Below are 18,469 nucleotides of genomic sequence, written 5' to 3'. Positions count from 1 at the left end.
CCGATAGTTTCCGGCGTTACTTTTTGCTCCCTTTTTGAATATTGGCACTACATTCGCCTGTCGCCAATCAAGTGGTACAGACCCAGTCTCAACAGAGTCCTTAAATATAAGATATAATGGTCTGTCTATCACATTACTTAGTTCCCTTAGTACCCGTGGGTGTATGCCATCAGGTCCTGGTGATTTGTTTATTTTAATGTTACTGAGGCGTTTCTGTACCCCAGCTTGGGTTAGATTTGTCATACTTAGTGGAGGATTAAGCTTGTCACTTCTCATTTCGCCTGTTAGTTCTTTTTCCTTTGTGAAAGTTGACGAAAAAAATTTATTTAATAGATTAGCTTTATCCTCATCTTTCTCTATGATTTTGCCTTCATCACTTTTTATCGGTCCAATATTATTCGATTTAATCCTTTTACTATTTATATACGTAAAGAACAGTTTGGGATTTGATCTACTTTCCCTAGCAATACGTCTCTCTGTTTCCTCCTTTGCTAATTTTATTTGTTTTTTGCAAGTTCTCGTTTTTTCCTTGTAACACATTAGTGCCTCCTTGCTGTTTACCTGTTTTAATCTCTTGAATACCTCTTTTTTGCTATTTAACGCCCCTTTTACGTTCTTATTCAACCATATTGGTTTCCTCTTATTTCTGGCCCTTTTATTCCCATACGGTATATACCTCTTGCACTGAGTATTCAGAATTCTTTTGAAGGTTTCCCATTTACTATTCGTATTCCTTTGATTAAGAACTTTGTCCCAGTCTATAAGTTGAAGGCTTTCTTTCAGCTGATCAAACTTCGCCCTCCTAAAGTTTAATGTTTTAGTTGTTCCCTTATTGATAACCCTACTGAAGGGCATTTTGAAATTGATAATATTATGATCGCTATTACCTAGGTGCCCCCCTATCTGTACCTCAGTTATTCTATCAGGCCTATTAGTCAATATCAAGTCCAACACTGCCTTCCCTCTCGTTGGTTCCTGCACTTGTTGGGAGAGATAATTATCCTTGATATTTGTCAAGAACCGTTTTCCTTTCTGCGATCTACAGGTTTCTGTTTTCCAGTCAATATCCGGGTAGTTGAAGTCCCCCATTACAATCACCTCATTATGTTTTGCTACTTTGTCTATTTGTCCTAATAGCAGATTCTCATTCTCCTCTGTTATATTGGGTGGCTTATAGCAGATCCCCAGTAATATTTTATTATTATTTTTTGCCCCCTCTATCTCTACCCATATGGACTCGACCCCCTCTTCTCCCTCTCCTATATCTTCACTTAGTCTGGGCTTTAGACGTGACTTTACATATAAGCAGACTCCTCCGCCCTTCCCCTGTTTCCGGTCCCTTCTAAATAAACTATAATCTGTTAAATTTACAGCCCAGTCGTAGCTATCGTCTAGCCAAGTCTCTGTTATACCTACGATGTCATACCTCTCCTCCGATATAAGCGCCCGCAGCTCATCCGCCTTATTGGTCAGGCTTCTTGCGTTGGTCAGCATGCAAGATAAAACTTTGGGGTTATTTAGCATCCTATTCTTCTCTAACGATCTAACTGTACTATCCCCACCCCCCTCTCCACCCTCATTATATTCACTTCTCCCCTTCCCCCTTGCTTGCCTCACATCCCACCTATTTCCTTGGTTTCCCCCCCCCCGTCTCTAGTTTAAAAACTCCTCCAACCTATTAGCCATCTTCTTCCCCAGCACCGCTGCACCCTCCCCATTGAGGTGCAGCCCGTCCCTACAGTAGAGCCTGTAGCCGACAGCGAAGTCGGCCCAGTTCTCCATGAACCCAAACCCTTCTGCCTTGCACCAACTCTTTAGCCACTTATTCACCTCCCTAACCTCCCGTTGGCGCTCCTGTGTGGCTCGCGGGATTGGTAGTATTTCTGAGAAAACTACCTTGGAGGTCCTTGCCCTAAGCTTCCTACCTAGATCCCTGAAATCATTTTTAAGGACCCTCCATCTACCACTCACTTTGTCATTGGTGCCAATGTGGACCATGACCGCTGGGTCTTCGCCAGCCCCACCCAGTAACCTGTCAACCCGATCCGCGATGTGCCGGACTCGAGCGCCAGGGAGGCAGCACACCGTTCGGCGATCCCGGTCTTTGTGACAGATTGCCCTGTCTGTCCCCCTAATAATAGAGTCACCCACTACCAGGACCTGTCTAGCCTGCCCTACACTTCCCCCCTCCCCCTCATTACTGGAGCATACACTCCCCCGGCGGTCAGAGGATCTGTCGTGCTCCAATAATGCCGGTTCTGAACCAGCCTTCCTATACTTCTTCCCTCTATCCCTTCTAACTGTTACCCAGCTCCCTGCCTGTTCAGCCTGCGCTTCCCCACTAAGCTCCACCCCCAGTGTTGACCCATTGAGTGTCTGCTCGGTGAGCAGCAAACTCCGTTCCATGTTGTCGATGCTCCTCAGTACCGCTATCTGAGCACTTAGATCCAGGATTTGGGCTTCCAAGTGCACGATATGCTCACATCTCTCGCAGCAGTATGGATCCCTGAGCGGTGGCTCAGGGAATGCATACATTGCGCAAGATGTACACTGCATGGCTCCGGCCAACATGGACGTCATTCTAAATATGGGGATACAGTCAGTATATATGTACAAGTACAAAACACAATTATTTATATATAGGTGTATGGACGGGGATCAATTAGGGATGTGCAAGTGTATCGATTAGATATCGGCGCGGGATCAGTTAAGTATGGACGGGGGATCAATTAAGTATCAATTAAGTATGGACGGGGGATCAGCTGAGTGGGTCAGGTGGATTAATTAAGTATGGACGGTGTGTCAATTAACTATGGACTGGGATCAATAAGTATGGACTGGGGAAATAATTAATTGTGGACTAGGGAATCAATCAATTAATTATGGACAGGGGGTTTAATTAAATAGGATGGGGGGTAAAGCAAATAAATAGGTATGGACGGTGGGTCAATTAACTAAGGACTGGGGATCAATAAGTATCAATAATATCAATAAATATGGACTGGGGAAATAATTAATTGTGGTCTGGGGAATCAATCAATTAATTATGGACAGGGGTTAATTAAATATGGTGGGGGATAAGGCAAATAGATAGGGACTGGGGATGAGTAAAAGTGGACAAGGGGAATCTATTAAATAGGACAAGGGGGATCAATCAATTATGGGCTGGGGGGGTCAATCATTTAAATGTGGTCAGGGGGATCACTTTAATATGGACGGCGGGTGGTCGGGGATCAATTAAATGAGGACGGGGGGTCAATTTAATGTGGTCAGAGGGATCAGTTAAATATGGACGAGGGTGTTCAGGGGAATCAATTTAAATATGGACGGGGGGTGATCAATTAAATATGGATGGGGGGGTAATCAATTAAATATGGACTAGGGAATACAATACAATACAATTACAATACAGATACAAATACAATACAGTACAGTACACACTTGGGTTCAGTAGGGCCTCTTATCGCGGCCTCCTGCCCCTCACTCACCTCCTCTAGGGACGCTGCTCGCTATCACAGCGCGCTCGACCCTCCGGTCGCCTCTTACCGGTCCTCCTGATCACTTCCTGGTCACCACCACCTGGCACCTCCGCCAGCCGGCACTGCACGCTGCCACAGCGCTCTCTTGCGCTCGTCCCTCCGGTCGCCTCCTACTGGTCCTCCCGGTCCGCTCGGTCACCTCCGCCTTGTTCTCCTCCCTTCCCTTTAAGAAATGAAGGTCAGTCAGTCCGAAAAATTGGGCAAACTTTGAAAGTGTCCCAAGTGCAGTTACAAAAACCATCAAGCGCTACAAAGAAACTGGCTCACATGAGGACCGCCCCAGGAAAGGAAGACCAAGAGTCACCTCTGCTTCTGAGGATAAGTTTATCCGAGTCACCAGCCTCAGAAATCGCAGGTTAACAGCAGCTCAGATTAGAGACCAGGTCAATGCCACACAGAGTTCTAGCAGCAGACACAACTCTACAACAACTGTTAAGAGGAGACTTTGTGCAGCAGGCCTTGATGGTAAAATAGCTGCTAGGAAACTACTGCTAAGGACAGGCAACAAGCAGAAGAGACTTGTTTGGGCTAAAGAACACAAGGAATGGACATTAGACCAGTGGAAATCTGTGCTTTGGTCTCATGAGTCTAAATTTGAGATCTTTGGTTCCAACCACCGTGTCTTTGTGCGACGCAGAAAAGGTGAACAGATGGACTCTACATGCCTGGTTCCCACTGTGAAGCATGGAGGAGGAGGTGTGTGTAGCGTCGGCGTCCCTGCCTCCTGCTAGGCAGGGACGCCGTTCCCCTCACCTCTCCGCTCCGTGCCCGGCGGCTTCCTCCCGCTCTGCTGGCAGCGCGCGCTGCTTCCCGGCCTCTGTGCTTAGGGCGCGCGCGCGCTCCCCCTTTCTTAAAGGGGCCGCGCGCGCTGTCCTAAGGAGTCCCCGGCCAATGGCCGGAGGACTTCACCATATATAAGGCACTTCCTCCAAAATGGAGGTGCCCGAGCAATGTTGTTGCAAAGCCTTTCAACTCTGCATCAGCCCTCAGGTCCCGTTACCAGTTACCTGCCAGTTACCGGCCAGATTCCTGCTTGATACCTGCCTGATACTTGTCTATCTGCTTGCATTCCTGCGGTCCGACAGCCTGCCTACCAGCCCTGCCAGTCTGTCTATGGATCAGTCCGCCCGCTCACCTGGGAGCGCTCACCTGCTACCTGCCTGCTAGCCTACCTGGAGGCTCTGCCGTCACGTGCCGTGACCACCTGCCTGTCCAGATACTCTTGCCCGCTCACCTGGGAGCGCTCACCTGCTATCTGCCTGTTAGCCTACCTGGAGGCTCTGCCGTCACGTGCCGTGACCACCTGCCTGTCCAGAGACTCTTGCCCGCTCACCTGGGAGCGCTCATCTGCTACCTGCCTGCTAGCCTACCTGGAGGCTTAGCCGTCACTTGCCGTGACCTCCTGCCCTTCTACCCAGAGACTGTCCCCGTCACTTGCCGTGACCTCCTGCCCTTCTACCCAGAGACTGTCCCCGTCACTTGCCGTGACCTCCTGCCCTTCTACCCAGAGACTGTCCCCGTCACTAGCCGTGACTACCTGCCCGCCTTCCCTGCGTGCCACCCGCTTCCTTACAAGGACTGCCCCTTTGTATAGTTGCTCAGAGGTTCCACCTCCCAGACCCGTTACAGTGTGATGGTGTGGGGGTGCTTTGCTGGTGAAACTGTTGGGGATTTATTCAAAATTGAAGGTATACTGAACCTGCATGGCTACCACAGCATCTTGCAGCGGCATGCTATTCCATCCGGTTTGCGTTTAGTTGGACCTTCATTTATTTTTCAACAGAGTGATGGGGTGCTACGCCAGATGACCTGGCCTCCACAGTCACCAGACCTGAACCCAATCGAGATGGTTTGGGGTGAGCTGGACCGAAGACTGAAGGCAAAAGGGCCAACAAGTGCTAAGCATCTCTGGGAACTCCTTCAAGATTGTTGGAAGACCATTTCTGGTGACTACCTCTTGAAGCTCAGCAAGAGAATGCCAAGAGTGTGCAAAGCAGTCATCAGAACAAAAAGTGGCTACTTTGAAGAACCTAGAATATAAGACATATTTTCAGTTGTTTCACACTTTTTTGTTAAGTATATAATTCCACATGTGTTAATTCAAAGTTTTGATACCTTCAGTGTGAATGTACAATTTTCATAGTCATGAAAATACAGAAAAATCTTTAAATGAGAAGGTGTGTCCAAACTTTTGGTCTGTACTGTATATATTCTGTACTGTATGTATATAGGGTCAGTATGTATATATTCTGTACTGTATGTATATATGGTCAGTATGTATATATTCTGTACTGTACGTGTATAGGGTCAGTATGTATATATTCTGTACTGTATATATATAGGGTCAGTATGTATATATTCTGTACTGTATGAGTATAGGGTCAGTATGTATATATTCTGTTCTGTATGTGTATAGGGTCAGTATGTATATACTCTGTACTGTATGTGTATAGGGTCAGTATGTATAAATTCTGTACTGTATGTGTATAGGGTCAGTATGTATATATTCTGTTCTGTATGTGTATAGGGTCAGTATGTATATATTCTGTACTGTATGTGTATAGGGTCAGTATGTATATATTCTGTTCTGTATGTGTATAGGGTCAGTATGTATATACTCTGTACTGTATGTGTATAGGGTCAGTATGTATATATTCTGTACTGTATGTATATAGGGTCAGTATGTATATATTCTGTACTGTATGTATATAAGGTCAGTATGTATACACTCTGTACTGTATGTGTATAGGGTCAGTATGTAGATATTCTGTACTGTATGTGTATAGGGTCAGTATGTATATATTCTGTACTGTATGTGCATAGGGTCAGTATGTATATATTCTGTACTGTATGTGTATAGGGTCAGTATGTACAGTATATACTCTGTACTGTATGTGTATAGGGTCAGTATGTATATATTCTGTACTGTATGTGTATAGGGTCAGTATGTAGATATTCTGTACTGTATGTGTATAGGGTCAGTATGTATATATTCTGTACTGTATGTATATAGGGTCAGTATGTATATACTCTGTACTGTATGTGTATAGGGTCAGTATGTAAATTTTCTGTACTGTATGTATATAGGGTCAGTATATATATATACTCTGTACTGTATGTGTATAGGGTCAGTATGTATATATTCTGTACTGTATGTATATAAGGTCAGTATGTATATATTCTGTACTGTATGTATATAGGGTCAGTATGTATATATTCTGTACTGTATGTGTATAGGGTCAGTATGTATATATTCTGTACTGTATGTATATAAGGTCAGTATGTATATATTCTGTACTGTATGTATATAGGGTCAGTATGTATATATTCTGTACTGTATGTATATAGGGTCAGTATGTATATATTCTGTACTGTATGTATATAGGGTCAGTATGTATATATTCTGTACTGTATGTGTATAGGGTCAGTATGTATATATTCTGTACTGTATGTGTATAGGGTCAGTATGTATATATTCTGTACTGTATGTGTACATTTATAAAGATAAGTGATATAGTGATCGTACACACACACGGCTCCGCTCCATACACCTCGTACACGCAAGGTTCCGCTCTGTACACCTCGTACATGTGTGGCTCCGCTCCGTACACCTCGTAGACACACGGCTCCGCTCCGTACACACGCGGCTCCGCTCTGTACGCCTCGTACACGCGCGGCTCCGCTCCGTACACCTCGTACACGTGCGCCTCTGCTCCGTACACCTCGTACACACGCGGCTCTGCTCCGTACACCTATAGGGTCAGTATGTATATATTCTGTTCTGTATGTGTATAGGGTCAGTATGTATATACTCTGTACTGTATGTGTATAGGGTCAGTATGTATATATTCTGTACTGTATGTGTATAGGGTCAGTATGTATATATTCTGTTCTGTATAGGGTCAGTATGTATATACTCTGTACTGTATGTGTATAGGGTCAGTATGTATATATTCTGTACTGTATGTATATAGGGTCAGTATGTATATATTCTGTACTGTATGTATATAGGGTCAGTATGTATACACTCTGTACTGTATGTGTATAGGGTCAGTATGTAGATATTCTGTACTGTATGTGTATAGGGTCAGTATGTATATATTCTGTACTGTATGTGCATAGGGTCAGTATGTATATATTCTGTACTGTATGTGTATAGGGTCAGTATGTACAGTATATACTCTGTACTGTATGTGTATAGGGTCAGTATGTATATATTCTGTACTGTATGTGTATAGGGTCAGTATGTAGATATTCTGTACTGTATGTGTATAGGGTCAGTATGTATATATTCTGTACTGTATGTATATAGGGTCAGTATGTATATACTCTGTACTGTATGTGTATAGGGTCAGTATGTATATATTCTGTACTGTATGTGTATAGGGTCAGTATGTATATATTCTGTTCTGTATAGGGTCAGTATGTATATACTCTGTACTGTATGTGTATAGGGTCAGTATGTATATATTCTGTACTGTATGTGTATAGGGTCAGTATGTATATATTCTGTTCTGTATAGGGTCAGTATGTATATACTCTGTACTGTATGTGTATAGGGTCAGTATGTATATATTCTGTACTGTATGTATATAGGGTCAGTATGTATATATTCTGTACTGTATGTATATAGGGTCAGTATGTATACACTCTGTACTGTATGTGTATAGGGTCAGTATGTAGATATTCTGTACTGTATGTGTATAGGGTCAGTATGTATATATTCTGTACTGTATGTGCATAGGGTCAGTATGTATATATTCTGTACTGTATGTGTATAGGGTCAGTATGTACAGTATATACTCTGTACTGTATGTGTATAGGGTCAGTATGTATATATTCTGTACTGTATGTGTATAGGGTCAGTATGTAGATATTCTGTACTGTATGTGTATAGGGTCAGTATGTATATATTCTGTACTGTATGTATATAGGGTCAGTATGTATATACTCTGTACTGTATGTGTATAGGGTCAGTATGTAAATTTTCTGTACTGTATGTATATAGGGTCAGTATATATATATACTCTGTACTGTATGTGTATAGGGTCAGTATGTATATATTCTGTACTGTATGTATATAAGGTCAGTATGTATATATTCTGTACTGTATGTATATAGGGTCAGTATGTATATATTCTGTATTGTATGTATATATGGTCAGTATGTACAGTACAGACCAAAAGTTTGGACACACCTTCTCATTTAAAGAAATTTCTGTATTTTCATGACTTTGAAAATTGTACATTCGCACTGAAGGCATCAAAACTATGAATTAACACATGTGGAATTATATACTTAACAAAAAAGTGTGAAACTACTGAAAACATGTCTTATATTCTAGGTTCTTCAAAGTAGCCACCTTTTGCTTTGACTGGAAATGGTCTTCCAACAATCTTGAAGGAGTTCCCAGAGATGCTTAGCACTTGTTGGCCCTTTTGCCTTCACTCTGCGGTCCAGCTCACCCCAAACCATCTCGATTGGGTTCAGGTCTGGTGACTGTGGAGGCCAGGTCATCTGGCGTAGCACCCCATCACTCTCCTTCTTGGTCAAATAGCCCTTACACAGCCTGGAGGTGTGTTTGGGGTCATTGTCCTGTTGAAAAATAAATGATGGTCCAACTAAACACAAATCGGATGGAATAGCATGCCCCTGCAAGATGCTGTGGTAGCCATGCTGGTTCAGTATGCCTTCAATTTTGAATAAATCCCCAACAGTGTCAGCAGCAAAGCACCCCCACAACATCACACCTCCTCCGCCATGCTTCATGGTGGGAACCAGGCATGTAGAGTCCATCCGTTCACCTTTTCTGCGTCGCACAAAGACACGGTGGTTGGAACCAAAGATCTGAAATGTGGACTCATCATACCAAAGCACAGATTTCCACTGGTCTAATGTCCATTCCTTGTGTTCTTTGGCTCAAACAAGTCTCTTCTGCTTGTTGCCTGTCCTTAGCAGTGGTTTCCTAGCAGCTATTTTACCATGAAGGCCTGCTGCACAAAGTCTCCTCTTAACAGTTGTTGAAGAGATGTGTCTGCTGCTAGAACTCTGTGTGGCATTGACCTGGTCTCTAATCTGAGCTGCTGTTAACCTGCGATTTCTGAGGCTGGTGACTTGGATAAACTTATCCTTAGAAGCAGACGTGACTCTTGGTCTTTCTTTCCTGTGGCGGTCCTCATGTGAGCCAGTTTCTATATAGCGCTTGATGGTTTTTGCAACTGCACTTGGGGACACTTTCAAAGTTTGCCCACTTTTTCGGAATGACTGACCTTCATTTCTTAAAGTAATGATGGCCACTCGTTTTTCTTTACTTAGCTACTTTTTTCTTGCCATAATACAAATTCTAACTGTCTATTCAGTAGGACTATCAGCTGTGTATCCACCAGACTTCTGCACAACACAACTGATGGTCCCAACCCCATTTATAAGGCAAGAAATCCCACTTATTAAACCTGACAGGGCACACCTGTGAAGTGAAAACCATTTCTGGTGACTACCTCTTGAAGCTCATCAAGGGAATGCCAAGAGTGTGCAAAGCAGTCATCAAAGCAAAAGGTGGCTACTTTGAAGAACCTAGAATATAAGACATATTTTCAGTTGTTTCACACTTTTTTGTTAGGTATATAATTCCATATGTGTTAATTCATAGTTTTGATGCATTCAGTGTGAATGTACAATTTTCAAAGTCCTGAAAATACAGAAAAATCTTTAAATGAGAAGGTGTGTCCAAACTTTTGGTCTGTACTGTATATATTCTGTACTGTATGTGTATAGGGTCAGTATGTATATATTCTGTACTGTATGTATATAGGGTCAGTATGTATATACTCTGTACTGTATGTGTATAGGGTAAGTATGTATATATTCTGTACTGTATGTATATAAGGTCAGTATGTATATATTCTGTACTGTATGTGTATAGGGTCAGTATGTATATACTCTGTACTGTATGTGTATAGGGTCAGTATGTATATATTCTGTACTGTATGTATATAGGGTCAGTATGTATATATTCTGTACTGTATGTGTATAGGGTCAGTATGTATATATTCTGTACTGTATGTATATAAGGTCAGTATGTATATATTCTGTACTGTATGTATATAGGGTCAGTATGTATATATTCTGTACTGTATGTATATAGGGTCAGTATGTATATATTCTGTACTGTATGTGTACATTTATAAAGATAAGTGATATAGTGATCGTACACACACACGGCTCCGCTCCATACACCTCGTACACGCAAGGTTCCGCTCTGTACACCTCGTACATGTGTGGCTCCGCTCCGTACACCTCGTACACACACGGCTCCGCTCCATACACCTCGAACACACGCGGCTCCGCTCCGTACGCCTCGTACACGCGCGGCTCCGCTCCGTACACCTCGTACACACGCGGCTCCGCTCCGTACACCTCGTACACACGCGGCTCCGCTCCGTACACCTCGTACACGTGCGCCTCTGCTCCGTACACCTCGTACACACGCGGCTCTGCTCCGTACACCTCGTACACACGCGGCTCTGCTCCGTACACACGCGGCTCTGCTCCGTACACCTCGTACACACATGGCTCCGCTCCGTACGCCTCGTACACACGCGGCTCCGCACATCTCGTACACGCGCGGCTCCGCTCCGCACGCCTCGTACACGCGCGGCTCCGCTCCGCACGCCTCGTACACGCGCGGCTCCGCTCCGCACGCCTCGTACACACGGCTCCGCTCCGTACGCCTCGTACACGCGCGGCTCCGCACGCCTCGTACACGCGCGGCTCCGCTCCGCACGCCTCGTGCACGCGCGGCTCCGCTCCGTACACCTCATACACACGGCTCCGCTCCGTACACCTCGTACACACGCGGCTCCGCTCCGTACACCTCGTACACGCGCGGCTCCGCTCCGTACACCTCGTACACGCGCGGCTCCGCTCCGTACACCTCGTACACGCGTGGATCCGCTCCGTACACTTCGTACACGCGCGGCTCCGCTCCGTACACTTCGTACACGCGCGGCTCCGCTCCGTACACCTCGTACACGCAAGGCTCCGATCCGTACACCTCGTACACGCGCGGCTGCGCTCCGTACACCTCGTACACGCGCGGCTCCGCTCCGTACACCTCGTACACACGCGGCTCCGCTCCGTACACCTCGTACACGCGCGGCTCCGCTCCGTACACCTCGTACACGCGCGTCTCCGCTCCGTACAACTCGTACACGCGTGGCTCCGCTCCGTACACCTCGTACACACGCGGCTCCGCTCCGTACACCTCGTACACACGCGGCTCCGCTCCGTACACCTCGTACACACGCGGCTCCGCTCCGTACACCTCGTATACACGCGGCTCCGCTCCGTACACCTAGTACACACGCGGCTCCGCTCCGTACACCTAGTACACACGAGGCTCCGCTCCGTACACCTCGTACACACGAGGCTCCGCTCCGTACACACGCGGCTCAGCTCCGTACACCTCGTACATACGAGGCTCTGCTCCGCACGCCTCGTACACGCGCGGCTCCGCACGCCTCGTACACGCGCGGCTCCACACGCCTCGTACACGCGCGGCTCCGCACGCCTCGTACACGCGCGGCTCCGCTCCGCACGCCTCGTACACGCGCGGCTCCGCTCCGCACGCCTCGTACACGCGCGGCTCCGCTCCGCACGCTTCGTACACGCGCGGCTCCGCTCCGCACGCCTCGTACACACGGCTCCGCTCCGTACGCCTCGTACATGCGTGGCTCCGCTCCGCACGCCTCGTACACGCGCGGCTCCGCTCCGCACGCCTCGTACACGCGCGGCTCCGCTCCGCACGCCTCGTGCACGCGCGGCTCCGCTCCGTACACCTCATACACACGACTCCGCTCCGTACACCTCGTACACACGCGGCTCCGCTCCGTACACCTCGTACACGCGCGGATCCGCTCCGTACACCTCGTACACGCATGGCTCCGCTCCGTACACCTCGTACACGCGCGGCTCCGCTCCGTACACCTCGTACACGCGCGGCTCCGCTCCGTACACCTCGTACACGCGCGTCTCCGCTCCGTACACCTCGTACACGCGCGTCTCCGCTCCGTACAACTCGTACACGCGTGGCTCCGCTCCGTACACCTCGTACACACGCGGCTCCGCTCCGTACACCTCGTACACACGCGGCTCCGCTCCGTACACCTCGTACACACGCGGCTCCGCTCCGTACACCTCGTATACATGCGGCTCCGCTCCGTACACCTAGTACACACGCGGCTCCGCTCCATACACCTAGTACACACGAGGCTCCGCTCCGTACACCTCGTACACACGAGGCTCCGCTCCGTACACACGCGGCTCCGCTCCGTACACCTCGTACACACGCGGCTCAGCTCCGTACACCTCGTACATACGAGGCTCCGCTAAGTACACCTCGTACACACGCGGCCCCGCTAAGTACACCTCGTACACACGCGGCTCTGCTTCGTACACCTCGTATGCACAGCTCCGCTCCGTACACCTCGTACACACGGCTCTGCTCCGTACACCTCGTACACACCCGCCTCCGCCGCTCCGTACACCTCGTACACACCCGCCTCCGCCGCTCCGTACACCTCGTACACACGCGGCTCTGCTCCGTACACCTCGTACACGCGCGGCTCCGCTCCGTACACCTCGTACACGCGCGGCTCCGCTCCGTACACCTCGTACACGCGCGTCTCTGCTCCGTACACCTCGTACACGCGCGTCTCTGCTCCGTACACCTCGTACACACACGGCTCTGCTCCGTACACCTCGTACACACACGGCTCTGCTCTGTACACCTCGTACACACGCGGCTCTGCTCCGTACACCTCGTACACACGCGGCTCTGCTCCGTACACCTCGTACACACGCGGCTCTGCTCCGTACACCTCGTACACACGCGGCTCTGCTCCGTACACCTCGTACACACGCGGCTCTGCTCCGTACACCTCGTACACACACGGCTCTGCTCCGTACACCTCGTACACACGCGGCTCCGCTCCGTACACCTCGTACACACACGGCTCTGCTCCGTACACCTCGTACACACACGGCTCTGCTCCGTACACCTCGTACACCCGCGGCTCTGCTCCGTACACCTCGTACACACGCGGCTCTGCTACATCCACACTGTAAACCCCTCCTGACCCCACACATAAACTTCAGCTCATCCAGCACCATGACAACCAGCACAGCAGAGTCCTGCATCCACTGAGGCCCCTGATCATGTGACCCCTGACTCCTCCCCTCCTGTGACCTCATCACAGCTCCTGTGCGCACAGAGCAGCCATATATGTGGTGGCGGCTCTGCAGGTGGAGGTATGTGGAGACCCCCATTACTGGGCGCAGGGGGCATTAGCCCCTTCAGCACGGAGACTCTTTTGGGGTCTTGTGTTACCCCTTTATAAGAATCATAAGGTTTTTGGTCTGTTTCCTGTAATAGATACATGCGACCCAACTATGGAGACAGGAAGGGAGGAAACGTATTGTTCTCATAGTACAGGACCCCTTTACTGACCCCACAGTGTAATGCCCCCATTATGCCCCTTATGCAGGATGTATGATGCCCTCACACAGTGTAATGCTCCCATTATGCCCCTTATACAGTATGTATGATGCCCCCCACAGTGTAATGACCCCAGTATGCCCCTTATGCAGGATGTATGATGCCCCCACACAGTGTAATGCCCCTTATGCAGTATGTATAATGCCCCCCACACAGTGTAATGCCCCCATTATGCCCCTTATGCAGTATGTATGATGCCCCCCACAGTGTAATGCCCCCATTATGCCCCTTATACAGTATGTATGATGCCCCCACACAGTGTAATGCCCCCAATATGCCCCTTATGCAGGATGTATGATGCCCCCAACAGTGTAATGCCCCCATTATGCCCCTTATGCAGGATGTATGATGCCCCCCACAGTGTAATGCCCCCATTATGCCCCTTATGCAGGATGTATGATGCCCCCCAAAGTGTAATGCCCCCATTATGCCCCTTATGCAGGATGTATGATGCCCCCCACACAGTGTAATGCCCCCATTATGCCCCTTATGCAGGATGTATGATGCCCCCCACAGTGTAATGCCCCCATTATGCCCCTTATGCAGTATGTATGATGCCCCCCACACAGTGTAATGCCCCCATTATGCCCCTTATGCAGTATGTATGATGCCCCCCACACAGTGTAATGCCCCCATTATGCCCCTTATGCAGTATGTATGATGCCCCCCACAGTGTAATGCCCCCATTATGCCCCTTATACAGTATATATGATGCCCCCACACAGTGTAATGCCCCCATTATGCCCCTTATGCAGGATGTATGATGCCCCCACACAGTGTAATGCCCCCATTATGCCCCTTATGCAGGATGTATGATGCCCCCCACAGAGTAATGCCCCCATTATGCCCCTTATGCAGGATGTATGATGCCCCCCACAGTGTAATGCACCCATTATGCCCCTTATACAGTATGTATGATGCCCCCACACAGTGTAATGCCCCTTATGCAGGATGTATGATGCCCCCACACAGTGTAATGCCCGCATTATGCCCCTTATGCAGGATGTATGATGCCCCCCCACAGTGTAATGCCCCCATTATGCCCCTTATGCAGGATGTATGATGCCCCCACACAGTGTGATGTCCCCATTATGCCCCTTATGCAGGATGTATGATGCCCCCACACAGTGTAATGCCCCCATTATGCCCCTTATGCAGGATGTATGATGCCCCCACACAGTGTAATGCCCCCATTATGCCCCTTATGCAGGATGTATGATGCCCCCCCACAGTGTAATGCCCCCATTATGCCCCTTATGCAGTATAGTAGATGAAATTCATAGGAACAATAGTAGGGAGAGCAATATTTATCATATATCAATCACAATAATGTAATAATAGACTCCTACCATTTATTAGGGCTAAATATCATGGCCAATCGCTATAAACATAACAAACAAAATACTGAAGAAAGACGATTTAGAGGCTGTATTGTAAAACCACAATAAGCTTTATTAGTATCTGTAAAGATGTGCGGTTGTGGATTTTAATAATCACCTAGGCAGGTTATCGATGCAATTAGTTTTATTCCTTCCGGCCACGGTGAACAGCAATTCCAGGTAAATGTCCAACAGGCAATTCTCTTAGTCCTCGAGTTTCCAACCTGGGATCAGTAGTTCCACTGCCCCGTACCAGGTGATGCCCACTGTCCCCCAACTTTTCGTTGGCCCACAGCTTTTTGTATTCCCTGCCGGTATATTGGCAGTCACAGCATCTGCTCCTTCGGATGATGGATATCAGGACCGCAGCTCATGATACCACCCCGCTCTCAGTCCAACTAGCCATGAATCTTCTGTTCTCCACAGGGTTCAGCCCCCTGAATCGGCAGAAGTGCTCATCCCTCCCTCCCCCAGCTAATTGTGCCTTAGTGGAGATATTTTCTCCGGTGGAACCCATCCCCTGGGTTTGCATGTAAGACTACCAGTGGTGACGGAGAGAACAATGGCCCAAGGTCTCGGAGATATGGTCACTGAATGGAATAGATACTTGAGGTTGAACTGATGAGCAAACAAATCACTAACAAAACACAGCAAGCAAATTTCTAACAAAACACAAAATTAAGATTGACGAAAAGGGGTGCTCAGTGCTGGAAAAGTATTTAGTAAGTGGCCAAGTCCTCACAGTATCAATAATCAATCACAGGGCATGGAAGTGAACAGAGCACAGTGCATGGCTATGCACAAAGACACGCAGCAGGGAAGATACATAGTAAGAGCAATAAGTTAAAGTGTATAATTTATATATATGTGTACACCCCCTACATATCCAGGAATCAATACATATAAGAATGAACAAGTATAAATCTGTCTTAGTATGATATGTCACTCTTAAGGGTAGTGTGGAACCACCAGTATGTGCAAGGCTATATGTACCCACATACTGGCCAATCATTATAGGGTAAATTGCAGTATCAATTTGCCTTACAATCAATTTACCCTATAATGATTGGACTGTATGTGGGTACATATAGCCTTGCACATACTGGTGGTTCCACACTACCCTTAAGAGTGACATATCATACTAAGACAGATTTATACTTGTTCATTCTTATATGTATTGATTCCTGGATATGTAGGGGGTGTACACATATATATAAATTATACACTTTAACTTATTGCTCTTACTATGTATCTTCCCTGCTGCGCGTCTTTATGCATAGCCATTTTCACTGTGCTCTGTCCACTTCCATGCCCTGTGATTGATTATTGATACTAATAAGGATTATTGTAGTTTTACAATACGGCCTCTAGATCATCTTTCTTCGGTTTTTTGTTTGCCATTATGCAGTATATATGATGCCCCCACACAGTGTAATGTTCCCACAGTACCGCCATCCCCCCCACACACAGCATAATATAATTCCAGTGCCAGTAAATGCGACGAGAATTAGCTTTATGGAAGATGAGTCTATGAGAAAGGTATTCAGCTGCAGACTCCGAGGAAGAAACTGCTTGTTGTCTGTGGCCTAAAATATATAGGTTTTATTAGTAGAAGTCAATGAAAATAACTGAATGTTGTAAAATAATAAAAATATCATTGCTGTTAGGGTCCCCGCCAATCTCTGTATTTCCTGGTCAGCCCCAACGAACTTGTGATTATTACAGCCAATCAGCTGCTGACGCAGTGAGTAACACAGCCAGTGATTGGGAGCATGGAGGAGATGTCTTAGTCAGCAATTCAACCTGTGTTCCAGTCCATACAAGACTAGAGAATACAACACCTACACCTTCTATCTCCTGATATATTTCCCCTTATTATCTCCAGTAATTGTATTATTTACAGGATTTTTATGATGTTACATCGGCTCATCTTCTTCTCATTCAGGTCTCTGCAATATCAGATCCTCTCAGTGAAGATCTTCTATATAAGAGAATTTTTCAGAATTACCCATCAAAGATGGATATGGACAGAGACAAGATGGCGGAGAGGATATTCCACCTCACCCTAGAGATCCTCTTCCGGCTTACTGGAGAGGTGAGAGATTCTGATGACGTCACATTACATCATTCTTATCTATGGGAATAACAGATGGACAGAACTGGAGAGGTGAGGACTCTGGAAATGTCTGGAGTGAGATGTATTAATGTGTCTCTCCATAACCAGGATTACACAGTAGTGAAGAAGACCTCTAGTGAGCGCTGTCAGGACCCTGTGTCTGAGGGATGGGGAAGACCCCAAGAGCCCAATCACAGGACCTCCCCCTCACCCCCTGATACATGAAGATATCAATGGCCAGAAGATCCTAGAACTCACCTACAAGATGATTGAGCTGCTGACTGGAGAGGTGACACTGCTGGGAATGCTGGGACATTATACAGTAACGCTATGAAGTGATTGGGGGGAATGATGGTATCATTGTTATGTGTCAGGTTCCTATAAGGTGTCAGGATGTCGCTGTCTATTTCTCCATGGAGGAGTGGGAGTATTTAGAAGGACACAAAGATCTGTACAAGGACGTCATGATGGAGGTTCCCCAGCCCCTCACATCACCAGGTAATAGACAGGACTGAATACACACGGCCTATAATTATCTGTATGTAAAGAATGAATTCAGTCCCTGTATGTGTTTCCTCCAGATCTATCCAGTAAGAGAACAACACCAGAGAGATGTCCCCGTTCTCTTCTACCACAAGACTGTAAGCAAGAAGACCCCAATGTTCCTCAAGATCATCAGGTAGATGGAGAGAAGGTGTCATGAGATCTCCCCTGTGATTTGTAGATGGATGTGAAGGTCTTGTTATCAGTTTTGTTTTATCCACCAGTATTATATGTTGTCTATTTGTGTAAAGAGAACGGTGGAGATGACAGGATTAGAGCTGATCATAGATGGGACTTCTCCATCTGTCTGTGACTTTTACAATATTTGTTTCAGGGT

At 47.1% G+C, this 18,469-nt stretch overlaps 1 long non-coding RNA gene across 1 annotated transcript; it reads left to right on the top strand.

Moving 5' to 3' along the window:
- Positions 1–17,782: 17,782 nt before the first annotated feature.
- LOC141205563 (uncharacterized) lies at positions 17,783–18,247 on the top strand. Its single transcript, XR_012276252.1, has 3 exons — positions 17,783–17,878; positions 17,964–18,087; positions 18,171–18,247. It is a non-coding gene; the product is annotated as an uncharacterized lncRNA (long non-coding RNA).
- Positions 18,248–18,469: the final 222 nt, after the last annotated feature.

Source organism: Phyllobates terribilis, unplaced genomic scaffold (genome assembly GCF_046119375.1).
Source record: "Phyllobates terribilis strain yellow unplaced genomic scaffold, ASM4611937v1 Scaffold_140__1_contigs__length_4765195, whole genome shotgun sequence".
NCBI lineage: Eukaryota > Metazoa > Chordata > Amphibia > Anura > Dendrobatidae > Phyllobates > Phyllobates terribilis.
This window is presented reverse-complemented; position numbering and strand designations above follow the sequence as displayed.